Source organism: Fringilla coelebs (assembly GCF_963513975.1).
Source record: "Fringilla coelebs genome assembly, chromosome: 5".
In the NCBI taxonomy this organism is placed as follows: Eukaryota; Metazoa; Chordata; class Aves; order Passeriformes; family Fringillidae; genus Fringilla; species Fringilla coelebs.
The window spans coordinates 27732594-27750738 of NC_140033.1; positions in this window are offsets into that span (position 1 = coordinate 27732594).

Below are 18145 nucleotides of genomic sequence, written 5' to 3' on the forward strand. Positions count from 1 at the left end.
CAGAAGTAAAGGATTGTGTAAAGAAATAACTGGAAGATTCTCATAGCATTTAGGAAAAACTTTGCAATGAAAATTCAAATTAGAGCTTTAGAAACTAAAGATTTGAACATAGACAATATGCAGCTTAAGCAGTGCTGTAATTGAGTCCCAATTAATTGGAGAAGTAGAGATCTCTGTACAAGAAGAGTTTTGGGATATCACAGACAGTTTTTGAGATATAAACTTTGCTAAATACTCATTCACATATCGCAGTAGTGGTCAGTTCATATGCAATACTAAGCATCTTCACTATGTTAGTCCTTAACACTGCTGACTAAAGCAGGTATGAGTATCCAGTGCCACAGAAATGATACCACAAACAAACAAATAAAAACCCAAACAAACAAACAAAATAAAACAAGTCCTGACTGTCTTGAGGGAGTTTGGTTGCAAAGCAAGAGCAAATAATTAGGGAATAAAAGAGAAACAGTGAATCAAGCCAAACTTTATTCTTATTTGAATTCACAGATTTAGCTTAGTTTACATGGGAGTAGATTGTTTCCCAGTGTGTAGCACTGAATCTTAATAAGGTGGATTAGTAGATATAAACACACAGCTGTGTCATTCTGGCATCTGTGTTTTTTGTGGTTTTTGTGTTTTTTGTGTTGGCTAATACAGAAAAAAATGTATAATTTGTTTATACTTGAAAGATAGCCAAACATTAGACTAGAACACTTCTGTTTGTTCCAGAGACTCAGTTTTCCTTTGATCCTAGTGATCTTAGCCTACAGACATCAAGGGCTACCTTGATACTTATTCCACAACAATCTACCATGCTTAGCAGCGGGAATGGAGAAAAAGGGACAAGTTTTCTGAAGTTAAAAAGAAACAATTGGATGTAACAGGGACACCAGTTTTAATTTTTTAGAGTCCTCTTATAAGAAGTTGTGTCAAGTTACCTATAAATAACAACGAAACTCTTTCAAATGCAATACTCATAAACAAAATATTTACCCTGGTTTTTAGTAATGCAACAGATCAGCAGCCAATTGCAAATATAGCTTGCATATAAAATAAATTTTAAAACAGTATTCACATACACAGTGGGAAATGAAATAGAAATTCTTTATGGATTTGGTGCTATCTCCTATAATACTAAAAACTCAGGAACAGAAAGAAGGAGAAATAAGATAAAATAACTAAAATAGTTATGGAAACACTATATTTAGATATCACTGCAGCAGATTTCCCACATCTGTAAATCTCAGCAGTAGAAGATCCTATAAAATGATAGATATAACACTCAGTAATGAACAGATAATCTGAGAGCAAAGGGTTGAATCTTTTTAGCAACTTTGAGCTACACAAAAGTCCATGCAAACTTTTTGCAATCGTAAGAACATATGAATAGAAGTGAAACTCAAAAAGAATTGTTTTGAGGTCCTAGCCTGTCCTAATATTTATTGGGGAGAAAATTTTCAGATTCTTTGGGAAGTATGTAGAATTTATTTTACCCAAAGATGTGAAAATACTTGTACTGGTTTGGGCTGGGATACAGTTAATTTTCTTCATAGCAAGTGGCATAGGGTTATGTTTTGGATTTGTGACCAAAACCATGCAGATAACACAGATATTTCATCTATTGCTGAGCAGAGCTTACACAGAGTCAAGGTCTTTTCTCCTTTCCTCCTCATTCTATCCAACCAGCAAGGAGGCAGGAGAGTTTTGCAAGGGACTCAGCCAAGACAGATGACCTCAAGTGACCAGAGGAACACCACAGACTACCTTGATGTGCTCAGCAGTAAAATCTGGGGGAATAAGAAGGAAGGGGAGACCTTTGGAGTAACAGTGTTCCTCTTTCCCAGTCACTACTACTATGGATCTCTGTTTGCCTGGAGATGGCTGAACACCTGCCTGCCCATGGGAAGTTGTGAATGAACTCCCTCTCTTGCTTTGCTTGAGTCTTCAGCTTTGGCTTTACCTTTTCACCTGTCTTTACCAAAGCCCACAAGTTCTTTCACCTTTACCTTCCTGATTCTCTCCCCCATTCCTCCCTGAGGGGATCCACTGAGCAGCCACGTGTTGCTTATGTGCCCACCGATGTTCAACCATGGCAATACCGTATCCCAAAGGGACAAAAAATATGAAAAATATACATCTGTGCAGTGCCCACAAGCCATGGTCATCAGAAACAAGTGAGGCTTATTTTAAATTATGCTGCTGGAATGTGAAGTTATTACAATATTTTCAGAACTGAAATATTATGGTTAATGGCTTAAACATTGTTATGAATTACTTTTTGCCCATTATGGCAAAACTGTATAAAGAAGCTGCAACCACTGAAGCTCCCCCCTCCTTGAGTATGTCTCCTGAGGAGAACTTTCTACTGTGAGTTAATCCACCTAAGGGAACTTGAGGTTAGATAATGGTGACATTATTTTCCAGTTATCTCAGGTGCCTGAGAGAGAAGAATGTATCCAGAAGAAAGCCAACCCAGAAGCAGTCCCGAAAATCATCTCTGGCTGGGTTCAGGGTAGGGAGGCCACAGCCCACAGGCTCATCTGCTGGGGTCAGGTTTGTACACACTTCCCCACAACCAAGGGGAGAGGAGGAGAGTTTTTGGGTGTCCAGAGTAACCCATGGTAAGAGAGAGTGAACACCCATCCTCCCTTACACAAACTGGCTCAGTTGTAACTGCACATCCCCACCCCCCCCCAGGAAGGCCACAATCACATAGGACATTTCCATGAGAAGCAGCTGAGTAGATGTCATAATCCATCAAAGACCCCTGAAGTACTTCCCAGACTCATTCCTGAGGCCTTGCAGCAGAGCACTGCATGTGATGCAAAGTGATGCAACAAATTCAGGGTCACTTGCAAGACAGTGTCAAACTGCCTCCCCAGGGGAGGTACCTGGGTATTCCCACCTGGACCAAATGTGTATTAACCAGTTAAACTCTATGTTTTCCAAGACTCTCACTACCAAGAAGACAAGAGGAAGATTAACTGGACACTATAGGGACCCATCGAGTGGTGATATTTTCCTCTTAATCTCCCTCTGTTGCTCTCTTTCTCTCCCCACACATCTTTTCCTAGCTCTCTCTGTCTCCCTCTCTCTCTCTGTTTCTCTCTCTCTCTCTCACACACACACACACACACACATTTACTGTTAAATAAAATCCATACTTTTGACTTTGGCATATGGTCTCATTTTCACCTAAATCCAGGAAGGGGCATCTCTCTAAAAATTTTAATAATCGGATCGTAACAGCCATCAGCAATAAAGCTGCTATTGCCTACTGCTAATTTGGATTTAGCTCATGAAATACTTTGGTCTAATGGTCCTGGAGTTGGGGTCTATTCACAGAACAAACACAAAATGGGAAATTGCAGTGCATAGTGTAAAATTTCCCCCAATATATCTCAGCCAAGATTTACATGAGTTACCTTCCAGGGTTATGGGAGTTATTGCTCTCTGTACCCTTTTGGTCAGTCTTGTGGTGTGCAGTGAATAAAGACAAGATGACTGCAAAGGATGATTTTGGTTTTGGAATTAGGTGGTGAACTGCAATTGAACACCTGCTTTCAGTGTTACATATGCATATAAATGAATACATATATGCACACATATTTACCTAAATATGCATATATATATATATGTACATTTTGGGCAAATGTATACATACTGATACGCACACATGCACACAAATGCACATGCACACACACTCATATGCTTATGGAATTACAAGGAAATTAAAATACATAATGTACATCATCCTAGTGGGGGTTTTTTATAACCCCATAACCATATCCTTAACTTCAATGGATACCAGGGATAGTCAAAAATATCTATGACCACTAGACAGGTTATTTGTCAAAAAAATTATTTGAGATCTGTTTAGGTGATCTTTGCTAGTGTTCACTGGCTGAAGCCACTTAACATCTTTGTGTAAAACAGCTTTGATTAGAAGTGTCAGGAAATGTTGCACTCTGAAAATTACTTTAGTTATCTATCACATTATTTATGTTTATTGGTATGCCAAGAGTCATTAATTGGAAACAAACTAAAAGCCCAAGAGGAGATCCAGTCCCGGCTATATAAGCTTGCTATTGAATTATACACACAGTGCAGGCAAACTAATATCTTTCTCATTACATGACTAAATGTGATGGCAAGTATTTATTGCACCTTAAGTTTTATTCCCCTGATACCCTTATAAGATGCAACACCTGAATTTTACACAGCCTTGAGGACAGCAGACAAACATATGGAAATAGCCTGAATACAGAAATATGTGCTCATAAAAGGTATTCACTGCCAGTGTCGACAAGGACTGGAACACTATTCATCCTAGAATCATTGTAAAAGTTTGGTGCTGCTTGTTGATGGTTATTTTCAATGAATCAAGTGTTTGAAGCTTGATTTATTGTTAGTTTTGACACCTTAGTACTAAATAAAATCCAATCTAAAACTAAATTACTTGCCTTCTGGACTCAGGTCTCACTAAACAAGTCTATTAATGACACAAATGACCAAACTGGAAAGGAATTAAGCTTCTTTAGCAACCATTATGCAGTAATGTAAACATTCAGTTATTTTTCTTTAACAAGAAGAGTAAACAGGTCACAAGTATATAGGTCAAACACATAGAAATCAACCTGTATTTCTTATAACACAGATCTAGAAGGCTAATTTTTCTTGCAAGTAATGATTTTATTCTGTTCCATTATTCATTTGGCTGTCTGAATAAGTAAGATTGGATTTCCTTGTAGAATTGTTGATTTGTTTAGAGATTAAGTTCAAATATTTGGTTAAAATTACCTGGAGCATAAACATTATTTTTCATTTCAGAATAAAGCACGGCTTGGATTTTTGTCATTGTAATTTATTTAGAAAAACTGTATTATTGCTTCATAATTTGAATGTATTTTCATTTTAGAGAAGGATGTCAAAAACTTTACAGTGATTTATATTATTGAGTCTGAAGCTTTTTTATATACCCAAATACCATTTTTACATGAGCAATGTTCATTATCCCTTTTATCATGCTGTTGAAGAATGGCCACATTGCTGTATTTTAATAATACCCACCCCAAGGGAGGGAAACCACAGAGTTGTTGTCTGGCTCTCACACTTCAGCTTACCAAGTTTGACTTTTCTCAGTTACTTTTTTCTGCTAGGTAATAAAATAGCTTAAATGTAGAGCAACGTTTCTGTTATTACTTAAACACAGATGGATTGATGAAAAAATTCTAAAATCATGTTCAGAAACAAGAAACTCTTTTAATCCTCTTAAAATGATATTTTAAGGGCGTATATATACCCTGGAATAAAAAACCAGCGAAGATGAGTTCAATTCACTAACACCTTTTTTCTTGCCTAAAAGGCTTCCTTGATCAAAATTTCCATGAGGGATCAAGCCAAAGAACAGCCTAGCCCAAAATCCCACAGCAGTTAATAGCAGATATTTAGGGGGGGAAAAAAAAGTAAGAAACAGGGCAAGTATAGAATGGTCTTCCATCTGGTAAAAGCTCCCATGAATCAGTAGGTCATTTTTAGCAGTCAAACTCCAGGGTTTTGTTCCAAAAAATGATCTATTACATTTTTGAGCCATTTAGACCTTTGACTTTCTTGTTATTCCGAGGGGAAGAGGTCCACAGTACAATAATAGTTTATGTGAAAACAGTATTTCCCTTTGCTCTCCCGAGAAGTTCTCCCTCCTACTTGTGTTGGCTGAGCCTCATATCCTCCACGTGTTACAAGTAGTGAGTAATCACTCCCAACACCCCGACACTCACTAGAGGCTTACTTCCACCATATCAGCTTCCTGAAGCTATTGGCTGTATGAAATGAGGTCACATCTTTTCTGCAGGTCTCTGATTGCCTCTCCTCATTAAATTGTGACTAAGACTATTTTTTTTCTTTTTAAGCCTATTATGTTTACCTGTGTTGATCATATATCTTGCAGTCACCCTTCTGCTTTACTTCATTATTCTCACAGGTGTTTCACCATGCAGCTTAAGTTAGTTATTTCTGCAATTACTTTTTCTATCAGTTATATATATAGTTCCATGCTCGCTACTTCTATATCTCTTTTTTACCACTATATGCTTCTTGACTAGCATATCTATAGAACTGATCACCATGTGATCCAAATTTTTACAGACTCTCCACATATTACTGGCTCATAAACTTGAAGATATTCCCCTGATTCTAATACTGACAGATTTCAGATGGTTTAGTTTATTATTTACCATATTACTTAGCTCTCTTCCTCCTTCCTGATATTTCCATCTGAGTAATGACAAATTGAAATTTCCACTCTCTAGTTTCAGATGTGCTATCTTTTGGAAGCTGTTAATCCAACCACAAAAGAGCATTTAAAGTGCATTTTCTTTGCAACATCCTGCCTTAGAACAGACGCCAGCAGAAATATCAAATAAATTCATGCCTTAGTTTTTTCAGAAAACAGAAGTAGTCCAAAAGAGTTAGTTCAACTAGCTATCCTATTTCTTCTTTTTCAATTAATATCTTAAAGAACTTCTTCGTTAATTCTTGAACTTAACAATTAAAAAATGGAGCAAGTGTATCTGTTTAAAAGCATACAAACTACTAACAAATCTTTTTCTTTCATGTGCCTTATTTCCTATCATTTTGCCAGAATGCAGACAAACTGCTCTTGTTGCTTATTTGTCTCATTTTACAAATGATACAAATAATTTCATTTGAATGCAGGAAAAGGAACAAAAATAAACAAAATAACCTTCAGTAAGGTGTTGGAATAGATGGTCAATAAAAACATTTCATTCTCCAAATGTATTCTGAATTACAGAATTATGAAAGCTGACTGTAAGTACTATAAATCAGCAAGTGTTGCGTACACAACCCCCTAAAGAGCAGCGTTGGTGTCCCAAACCTGCTCAGTGTGGAGCTGGGCTCCCAGTATTCACACAGCTCTCTGAGCTGGTCCAAAGCTCCCTGTACCTCTCCACCTTTGGACTGGCTCTCTGCACTTCTGCTCTGTCTGCAGAAGCATTTCACCAAAAAGAAAATGCAGCACCACTCCTGTAGCAGAGGCACAAACTGTTGGGCACTTCCTTTGCTTTAGGTTTCACACGTGTTGTGCATAAAACAAAGTGTAGGACTCTACAAGAACAAGTGAAACCACTAAGAGCTCTTCCTCTTGACAAGGTTATACACTACACAAGTGTAACTAAGGAAAAAAAAAAGCTGTACATTCAACAACTTTTCTTGTAAATGTGTCACATATAGGGAAACTGATAAGAGCTTATTTTGATCTCCTTGGTCCTATTTGCATGATATATGTGTACACATACATTTATAAACTCTTCTGGCAGGGTTTGATACATCCTGGCTTTGATTCTTATTTTACACTATTCACAGTGTGAAAAACATATCCCTTTTTTCTGTGTGTGTGGAAAAAGTGAGACAACTGACAGTCCTCGTTAAGTGTCTTACAGCTATGATAGCTGTGAGGAACTAATGACTTCTCACCTGGAGTACTGGTGGTTACAAGTCCCAGTGTGTTACTCAAACAAATAAACAAGCATGACAGGACAAGCTTTGTCGAGCAGTTCATTCCTCACACTCTGTGAATATAACCCTTTTACCCTTTATTCCACCAGGATTCCTACCCAAAACTCACTTCTTTCACTAAATCTCCTATAAAATAATCCTAAGGATTTGTCTCCCAATATACTAGAGATAGTTCACAGCATTAATGTAAGACACACATACCCCAACCTTAGCAGCAGATAATTTTAGATTAACATGCTCTGTTACTTTCCTAACAGTGGTACAGGGTGACCCATTTCTCTACTGCATTTCTCCATTTGCAAAACAGGGAACTGTGTTGTGCCTTACCAAGCCTATTCCACTCTGTGTTCCAGCACTGCTTAAAGAGGGATCACCCTGGGCAGTCGGGCTCTGCAGCTCCCTGTGTTCCATGGGCTTTCCAGGGATGGACTATTTCTAACAAGAAGGAAATCAAGGAGAGTTTAGAAGTGGCCTTTGATGCAAGACATCCCCATGTGCCTCTGCATTTTGAAATGATGTGTAACAGAACCCTTATAGCAAAAATATTCTTGTGTTTGAGGTCAAATCATTCACATATGAAACTCTAACATACTTTTCTTATGTGTTTAATGTAGTGCCCTCAGAAGGAAAATTAATTGCTTTTTTTTTTGCTTAACTATTGAGGAACAGCTTAAATAGAACCACAATCCAATAAACTAAATGAATACACCACTTGGAAAACTGGAACGTACAACCTGAAATTCAGGTTGAGATGCTAACAGTCAAAATATCAGGAGAAATCATTAAGCTCCCTACTGTCATAAATGTGCAATATTTTTCATTTTATTGCAACAAAGATGGCTGTAAGAGAGTCACTGAGACTTTAGAATTTTTATTAGGAATCCTTTCACTTTAAATCAGATGGATTGATAACCAGTTGAAGTAGTGCCAAATGGCATTAATGAACAAATTAGTTTTTAATATTTCATTGCTGTTCTCTGTATTTCCATTTTTTTTCTTGATCCTGAGTCAAGAGATTCATTTACCCATGTAAGAATTGCAAAGAGAAATAAACCTGTGAAATAAAGTAATAAATTATTGGAATTTATTTTCCTGATAACAAGAAAGTATACATAATTTGATACATGATATATAATTTGTTCTCTTCAAGATATCACTGATTATTTCTAGAACATTAGTTCACTTTATACTGCTTACCATAAGATGTAGAAACACAACACTGTTAATCCTGAATATCTTCCTTATGCAAAACATTTATTAACGTTAAAATAAAAACAGTGTACAGAAACCCTGCTTCAAATTAATGATTGCTATTTACAATAAGCTCTTTCTGTTGAAAAAAAACTCCTATGAATTTCTTTAATTTCTGGCTTCTAAGTACACTCGATTTCCATCTGAACTGTGTGGGTTCTTTACTGTGTGAGTTCACAGTTCTCCTTCATGTGGATTTTCTGGTGAACTGATAAGGGTTAAATATGCAAGCCACCTCTTAATGTTAATAAGATATATTTTCCTTACCTGTAAATCTGCCTTTTAAAAAGGCTAAATTGGTTAAGGCTATGAAATATCTTCAAACAATAGAAGGGAAGACAGAGCCATCTATACCATGCTTTCATGTAGGATCCACTTGCTTTGAAAGTCAAGATAAAATATTACTTGGTGAGAATTCTCAGTAAAATCGAGTATAATATTCACCTCTAGTTTTGTTACTGCATTACAGTTACTTGCAGATTTGAATAAAGATAAATGTATATACATTATTCTTCTGACAGACAACAGAATTGTGTCATAAAAAGCTTTAGTGTTTAAGATGAAAGTGATTCTCCACTTGAAGGAAATAATGAAGACAAAATCTTTTGAAGTGGGATCCATACCATATTTTTGAAAATGGGTCAAGGAATTGAGAGTTATTTCAGCACACCAAAAAAATGCAGACAAATGGGAAGCCACAAAAAGAGTTTGCATGACAAAATATTTGTCAGCTCTGTTCCATACACCTATTGATCCTACATATAAATTACCTTTATTTGTGTCCTTAGACAATTACCCTGCAGTTAGTGGTTTATGTTTTGATACCACCAGAAAGATTTTGTGACGGAAAGAAATGTTGTGCAAGAATAACACCTCTAAAACTGTATTTTTCCTAATTTGATTTGCAGCAGGAGGAATAAATATAAAATAATAAATTAATTTAATTTAAATAAATTACATTAGAAACTTGTCTTCTTGCTTTATATATCTTTTCTTTAGCTTTGTCTGCAACGTGTATTCCTGCTCAGCCCCATTTCCTAGCAACCCAGTGCAGACATGCTACAAAAAAAGCAGACACTTTGGAACACAGGAAGAAATTGTTACCATGGCAGGCACACCTTCCAAAAGTTATGTTTTGGTGGCTATTGTATAAGTATGACACAAAATTTCCTCAAATTAAAAAGTGAAAAGAAGAAACTCAGAAACTCTTCCTTCCAAAACACTCAGAAGGCCTTATTGGGACAGAAAGGGGATTTGAACAGGGTAATCGCCACTTATGCATCTTTTCTTTCTTCACGTTAGGAATAAGTATGCAGGTAGTTAGCAGAAGATGAAATAACAGCAAAGAAAATGAGTCCCAAGCTGTTCTCTACCAGTATCATAGAACTGAACTGTGGCTCATGCTGAGAAAATTATTGCATCTTCCCTCTCTACACTTTCCTCCTATTACGTTATGGGGAGGAAAGCAAGTACATGACAAGTTTCACCTTCTGATCTATATATTATATTGTTACACCTACAGCCTAACTCCAAGTTTTTAAAAATAGATATCTAACAATTTCCTTGTAAAATCTTTATCATCAACTTGGTGTTACCAAAGAAAACCAAATACTTCTCAAGGAAAAAAAAAGCCAAAACAAAACAAAACCACTAACACACACACTCAAGCCAAGAAAAGCTACAAAAAAAAAGAAAAAAGCCATTCTAACCAAAGCAAACCAAACCAAAAACTTCAAGCATGTTGCAGCTTTTCAACCAGACTTCAAGGACATCAGCAGCTGATGGATTCTGCCCTTGTTGAAAGAAATTTTCATTCAGATGTTGGGTCACCTGTCTGCCAGAAAACTACATCTGTGGATATTGTGACACTAAGTGAAGGCTTATTTATGAGGACCTACATCTGAGCCCATGAGATCAATTTTACATTTCAAGTTTAAAAGCAGGGATTTATAAACAGGAATATCAGGATTTATAAATCTCTCTCTCATAATCTACAAAGCCTTTGGAGTAACAAAGGGAGAGGAGAGGAGAGGAGAGGAGAGGAGAGGAGAGGAGAGGAGAGGAGAGGAGAGGAGAGGAGAGGAGAGGAGAGGAGAGGAGAGGAGAGGAGAGGAGAGGAGAGGAGAGGAGAGGAGAGGAGAGGAGAGGAGAGGAGAGGAGAGGAGAGGAGAGGAGAGGAGAGGAGAGGAGAGGAGAGGAGAGGAGAGGAGAGGAGAGGAGAGGAGAGGAGAGGAGAGGAGAGGAGAGGAGAGGAGAGGAGAGGAGAGGAGAGGAGAGGAGAGGAGAGGAGAGGAGAGGAGAGGAGAGGAGAGGAGAGGAGAGGAGAGGAGAGGAGAGGAGAGGAGAGGAGAGGAGAGGAGAGGAGAGGAGAGGAGAGGAGAGGAGAGGAGAGGAGAGGAGAGGAGAGGAGAGGAGAGGAGAGGAGAGGAGAGGAGAGGAGAGGAGAGGAGAGGAGAGGAGAGGAGAGGAGAGGAGAGGAGAGGAGAGGAGAGGAGAGGAGAGGAGAGAGGAGAGAAGAAACTTTTCTAGGTTATCGTGCTCACACAGGCCCAAACCTTCTGAATCGTGGACAACATAATTTCCTTTTCTCTTTTCTTTTCTTTTCTTTTCTTTTCTTTTCTTTTCTTTTCTTTTCTTTTCTTTTCTTTTCTTTTCTTTTCTTTTCTTTTCTTTTCTTTTCTTTTCTTTTCTTTTCTTTTCTTTTCTTTTCTTTTCTTTTCTTTTCTTTTCTTTTCTTCTTGACAAAAGCTGACTCACAAAAAGGCAACATGAGTTAGAAGAACAAAAATACAGAGCCCTGGAGTCTTTTGGGACAGCCCATAGATTTGAGCAATACCTTCTTCTCAAAAGCAGTTCATACCAAACTAATAAAGATTTTTTCCTTCAAGTCAGCCTTTTCCTCAGCTCAAAAAGGGTAGGAGGGAAGATCTGACCTTTGATGAAGTTACTGTGTCTTTTATTCCTTTAGTTCAAACAAAAGACTTCAGGCCTTTGAGCTGCGCTGGCTTCATTTTTTGTTTGCAGAAAATGAAAATATGAGGCAAGGTAAAGTCATGCAGAATAAAATTTCTGTCAGTTATTTAAATTTTAGGGCCTTAATAATGAAAGAGTTGTGATTGAAGATAGCTTTTGAATACATTAAATGCGTGTATGGCATTAATGGATAAAAATTGAAAATAAACAGATACTGAGCTGCAGACACAGCATGATTTTACTCTGAAAAATGCTGGAGATCTCAGCAATACACACTTTAGAATGGGTACTGCTGTTAAGTAACTAACAGGCAATTAGATGGCTCTAATGAAAGAAAAAACTGAGCAACTGATTGTGTACATTATCTTACATTTGAACTTAGTTCCTTTTGTGGAGCACATTGTCAATAAGGAAAAAAAAGGATTTAACTTTACAGTGACCTTGTCTTTCAGATTTGATTAAGTCTGTACTGCAGTTTTATTTCCTGTGGTGCACATTACTGGCGGGGAAGACACATTATAATTATCTGACAGTACCAGAATCATTTAAAAAAAATAAATTCTTGTAGCTGAATCTAAAATATACCCTTTAACTCATCATGGAAAACTCTGTACTGTTGCAGAAACTAAGCAGAAAAAGTCAGCCTCTATATTCAACCAACAGTGTAAATTAAGTTTGTCTTTATTAAAAATGCATATTAATGCACAATTTTATTAAAAATGCACATTAACTTACCCTGCATTAACTTAGTTTCTCAATTATTTGTGTATACAAATGTGTATACAAATACTGCTGAAAATGAAGGAAGGTATTTACCTCAGGAGCCTCAGAGGATGGTTAAACAAAGCACAGTCACTTGGTTGAAGTCTCTAAATATCAAGAAATAAAGCTTCTGTGCAACTGCTTCTGCATCAAAGAAGACAGAGAATTAGCCTTATTTAGCAGAGATGGTTGCTAACAGAAACTTATTGCAAGTCAGTCTGGCTCTTAACATGCTCACAGCCCCAAATCCTCTGCAAATGAGGGCTGAAAAGTTAGAAATCATGTTCCAGGATCGTAAATAGGAAACAGTGCATCACAGAGGAATAGCTCCTTCCCAAAATGAGATAGCTGAGAATCAAGGAAGCCACAACCAGGCTCCCTGCTTCTGCTACCTTCATGTTTATGTGGATTTGGACTACAGGAGAAATGCATCCAAAATGAATAATGACGCTAAAATATCTGTGTGGTCATATCACTACAACTGAGGAGTCAAAGTGGCCTTGAACAGCACATCAAGTGAAAGATAGCTCATGGGGAAAGAAGCAAAAGGAGAACTCTCATGCTTCACATGCTGAGCCAAGCTCATATTCGGGAGCAGTTAAAGAAGATTTTTGCTGTTAAGAGTGATCTAGAACTGTACTCTGCTGGTTTGGGTGGGGGTATTTTTGCCTGGCAACCTTTTTTCCAATTTCATAGTCAAGAAGAAAGGAAGCCTTTAGTTTCCTAAATTAAAGACATTTTCTTCTTTAACCATGCTTGTGTTTAAAAGGACCTCAAGTACTCTGGCTAGCAGAAAGCAAATTATTTCTTCAGAAGCAGCAGCAATCTTTTTACATAAACTGTACAACCATAAAGAGAAAAATAAAAAATTGGAACCTTGATTTGGCAAAGAAACCCTGTACATGAAGACTTTCTCTTCTATGAGAAATTCTGACCAGATTTCTGCTTTACATCAATACATATTGAAAACCTTTTGTGGATTTATAGTAGCAGAAACAAGGATTTGATGTTGATCAGACATGATATCTGTCTTATATTCATGTCAAATATGAAATTTTGCTGAAGAAATTGAAATATGAGTATTTGTCCTTTTCTCTCTGCAGACCAGACATCACTGTGCTATCTGCTATAAAAATGGTAATCTTCACAAAAATATGAACTTTAATGTCATCTATATTCAACTTCAGATTTAGATCCAGTTGTGCTGTTATGTCATTTCTGATAGCACAGTGGCAAACAGATATGTTTCTGTATAGATTTTTTTGAGGATTTCAGGAATTTTAAGTAATAATAAGTAATAATTTTCTCATGCTTATTTTTCATATTAAATACTATTTGTACCTATTAAGCTGTTGGCTTGCAAGATCAGACTTATCCTGGAAAATGTATACACATTTTTTAGACTGTTTAATGCTCTCCAAGTGCAAGACCTTTTGTTCTAGAAATAGAAAAGCGTTTAGTCATGCATACCAGCAAAAAGCTTAGGAAACATAGTGAATGCTATAACCTTAAGGCCAAGAATGCAAACTGACAAGAAGTATTTGTGGAGAGCTGTATGCAGATATCCAGAATGGGATCTCATCAGGAGAAGCACAATCCCACCCCACAATGGAATAAAACCAAATGTGTGCAATGTCCTCCAGCCCACTTAATTATAGAAATATGGAATTATTTGCATTGGAAAAGACCTCTGCAATCATTGAGTCCAACTGATAACCCAGCACCCTGTGTCACATCCACACGCCTTTCAAACGCTTCCAGGGATGGCAACTTCACAACTTTCTAGGCAACCTGTTCCTCTGTTTCTGATACAGACCAGGTGTCACTGGCCTTCTTGGCCACCTGGGCACTCTGCTGGCTCATGTTCAGCTGGTTGTCAACCAGCACCTCCAGTGCTATTTCACCAGGCAGTTTTCCAGCTACTCTTCCAGCTACAAGCATTTGATGTCTGATCAACATCAAATGCTTGTTTCTTCCCCAAGCCTGCTGCATGGGGTTGGTATGACCCAAGTACAGGACCCAACAATTGGTCTTGTTGAAACTCATTCAGTCAGCCTCAGCCCATCAATTCAGCCTGTCCAAATCCCTCTGCAGGGTCTTCACACCCTCCAACAGATCAACACTCCTGCCCAGCTTGGAGCTGCCTGTCAGCTCCCTGAGGATGCATTTCATCCCATTGGGTAAGAGACAAAGATTTTAAACAGAACTGGCCCCAGTGCTGAGCCTTGGGGAACCCCACTAATGACCAGCTGGCAGTTTGATGTAGCTCAGTTCACAACTATTCCCCAGGCCCAGCCATTTAACACCAGGTTTGCACCCATTGAGGAGAGCACCTGTCCAATTCGTGGGCAGCCTCCCTGCCTAGCTGGGTGCCCTGGTCATTCTTGTTCACCAGCTGTTAAGGGCATTATTAATATCAGAGTTCAGCTGGCCTGTGCAAGGAAAAGCACTTCCCTTCCAAGCACTGTCAGCTGGATCTCATCAAGCTTCCTTTAAAGGTGGGATTTGCCTTTCTTTTGTCAGCCTGGGAATACTCATTCATAGCAGAGGTAACCTCTGGCAGACCTATGGAGACTGCAGCAGGCAGCCTATTGCCTCACGTTCTCAATGGACCAGTTTAGGGAAAACAAATTAATAAATAAATAAAACTTGAAAACTAGCATTCAGACACTGTCGCTTTTCCACTGCTGTTTCTCCATTGACATCATTAGCACTGATTCTGGTCAGAACCATGCTGCACATTTTTCAGGGAACTGTGTACATCTGGGTGGAATGAGAAAAAATGTTTTAAACAGTAGAAAAACTAAAACACTGGTCAATATTTTAGCAACTCCATCATTTATTGGTGCCTCTGACTTAATGTGCATTTATCCTAAATGAAGCTGGTAAACAGTTTCATTTTATCTTAAACGTTGTTCAATCATTTTACACACCACCTTATGCAAAAGTAAAGCAATAAGTGTCAGCCACGGTACTTACAGCCAATTAATGACAATTTAGGGGAACCAAAGATTCAGTGTTTGAACTGTAAGATGCAGTATTTAACTGCTTTAATATTCCCTATCTAAGGTTATTATTATAAACCATGTGAAATTAATGAATGAAGATAAAATAAATATATAATCATATTTTTGTTTATAGTTTAATGCATATTTTATAGTATCATGGGATAAATCAGGTTGAATGCACCCCTGGAGGTCATATACTCCATATAGATAGAACATATATTTAGCATTTTACAACACAATTCTGTCCTTAGTATTTAAACACTATTGCAGGCAAGACAACCTTCAAAGCAAACTTGAATTTATAAAATGTTTTTCTTCACTGAAATCTGGTCTCAGTTCCTCACCCCTTCTTATGGCACCAAGCACAATCATAACTTCTGAGTGCATTTTTAGAGCTGAGGGACAAATAGAATGTTAGCACTTAACAAGAAGGAAAATGTGCTGTTCTGTGCAAACTTGAAAATATGAGACTGATATCCTGAAATATGGAATAATAGTTTAGAAATATTCAGAGTCTTTCTGTACCTTTTACTAAAATGACCAAAGAAGTATTTCTTCTAAGTTGACTAGAAATAACCACACTTTTATTTTTAAGGGAAGTGTAAGTATGTGATTTTAAAGCTTACAGAAGCTCTTACAGGTTATGAAATAGATCTTCTTATGTGGAAAAGGATGAATTATCTTCATTTGATTTACCAACTACAAATTCAATAAAAAAAGATTATAGAAACACCACTGTTTTTTCCCTCAGTGTTACAAAATATTACTCTGGTACAGTGTAATTTTCTCTATTTTTTCTTATTCAGTCTAATTACTGTAATTTAATCTTATAATGATCTCATAGTGAAAAAATATATTTCCTCTATGTGAAGAAAATTACTATTTTTTAAAGTCTTATTGTGTTAGTGCAAAATCACTTCTCTTGCAGTTTCCCGGTAACTGTAAATTTTGACACAAATTAAAATATATCTTTGTTGTATAACTTTTTTACCACAATGAAAATGACAATATTTTTATAAGAATATTTATCCTATTTAAATGGAAGCTGTGGGCATATAATTCCAAGCATATTTTGCTATTTCTGCCACTATCAAATAAATTATAAGACAATTAAGCTAGTCTGCTCATAAGTCAATCCTGCTGTGTGAAGGATCACTTTACTATCCTATAATCTGACTGTAATATTTTTTGTAATGCAACTTCTGCCATAATCCTGGAAAAATATTGGACAAGGTTGCATTCCAACAATATAACATGCTTTAATGCTGATGCTTGTTGACTATGTGATTGAATATCAAGAATGTTATGTACTATCAAGAAAATGTGAAGGAAAAAGAAAAAGGAATTTTTCATAACAAAAAACCCCCAAAATTTTGCTATGTGTATATATATATACACACACATATATATATACATAAATAAAATACATATGAGAGTATCTTAGAAGGAAAAACAGGACAGAGTAAGAAGACACTATTGCATGTTAACCCTCTGATTGCTAAGGCTTTAAAAATGAGAAAATATTATCAGCTGTTGACTGGAAGGAGATAAATACTAAAAGAGGAAATAAAAAATTGGGTTGTCTGACACATACAAGCATGCCAAAAGGGAAATAAATTACTTTTAATCATTTCAACTATGAAGAAGGTTGACATTTTTGACTTTATGCAGCAAGTTATTTAAATACACCCTTAGAAAATTTTAGGACATTAGCACAGACTTTAAAAATAAACACAGCTCTATTGGTAAAGTGTTGAAATCTCATACTAACTTCACATCATTAAATATGAAGCATTTCTCTGATATGCATCCTCAATACTCTGCATTCTCATCAGAGATAATAACACCACCAAGTAGCAGTTTTACAGGGCAATGTTGCTATATATTCAGTAGCACCATAAAATACATACTTTTCTTCATGTCTTCTACTTAATACAAATATTGTGGCTGACAGTAACTGTGACCACACATTAACAAATATTTTAAGCTTGTTTTAGTTTACGGCTTCAAATCCACCTGCAAGAAATTACATTAGTGCTGGCTTTCATTTCAGCAGTGAAATCTTCTTCCATACAAATATAGAACGGGAATGCACAGAATCGGAATTGCTTGGAAGACTCATGCTTTCCACAAAAAACATATTGGGGTGCTTTTTCTATGGCCTTGAGGGACAGGCATTATATCAAGTCTTTATATTCCTTTTTCTGTTAATTTCAGTTTTCATCATAGCCATTCTAGTTATATATCATTCAAGCAATGAAAGATAAAGAAATTACTTCACAGTACATTAATTTTATGTTAAGGGTCTAACAAGAGCTGACAAAAGAAAAAGAATTTTGCCTTTCAACTGTCAGTCTGCTCACTTAAAGTGACAACCTACTCTAGAGATGTCCTTATTTTGGTTTAAATTTGTATCTCTAATATTTTAATATATTGGTTGCAACTGTGTTATTTCAGAGCAATAAAAGTGACTTCTGTGGACATTTAATTAATGAGATACATATTTAAAACATCAAGCAGAAAATAAAAGCACTACAGCTTTTATTTGCTAGATGGGTTTGATGAGGAATATACCAAGTGCTTTCAAAATGATGACAGAATCTAATAATCATCTG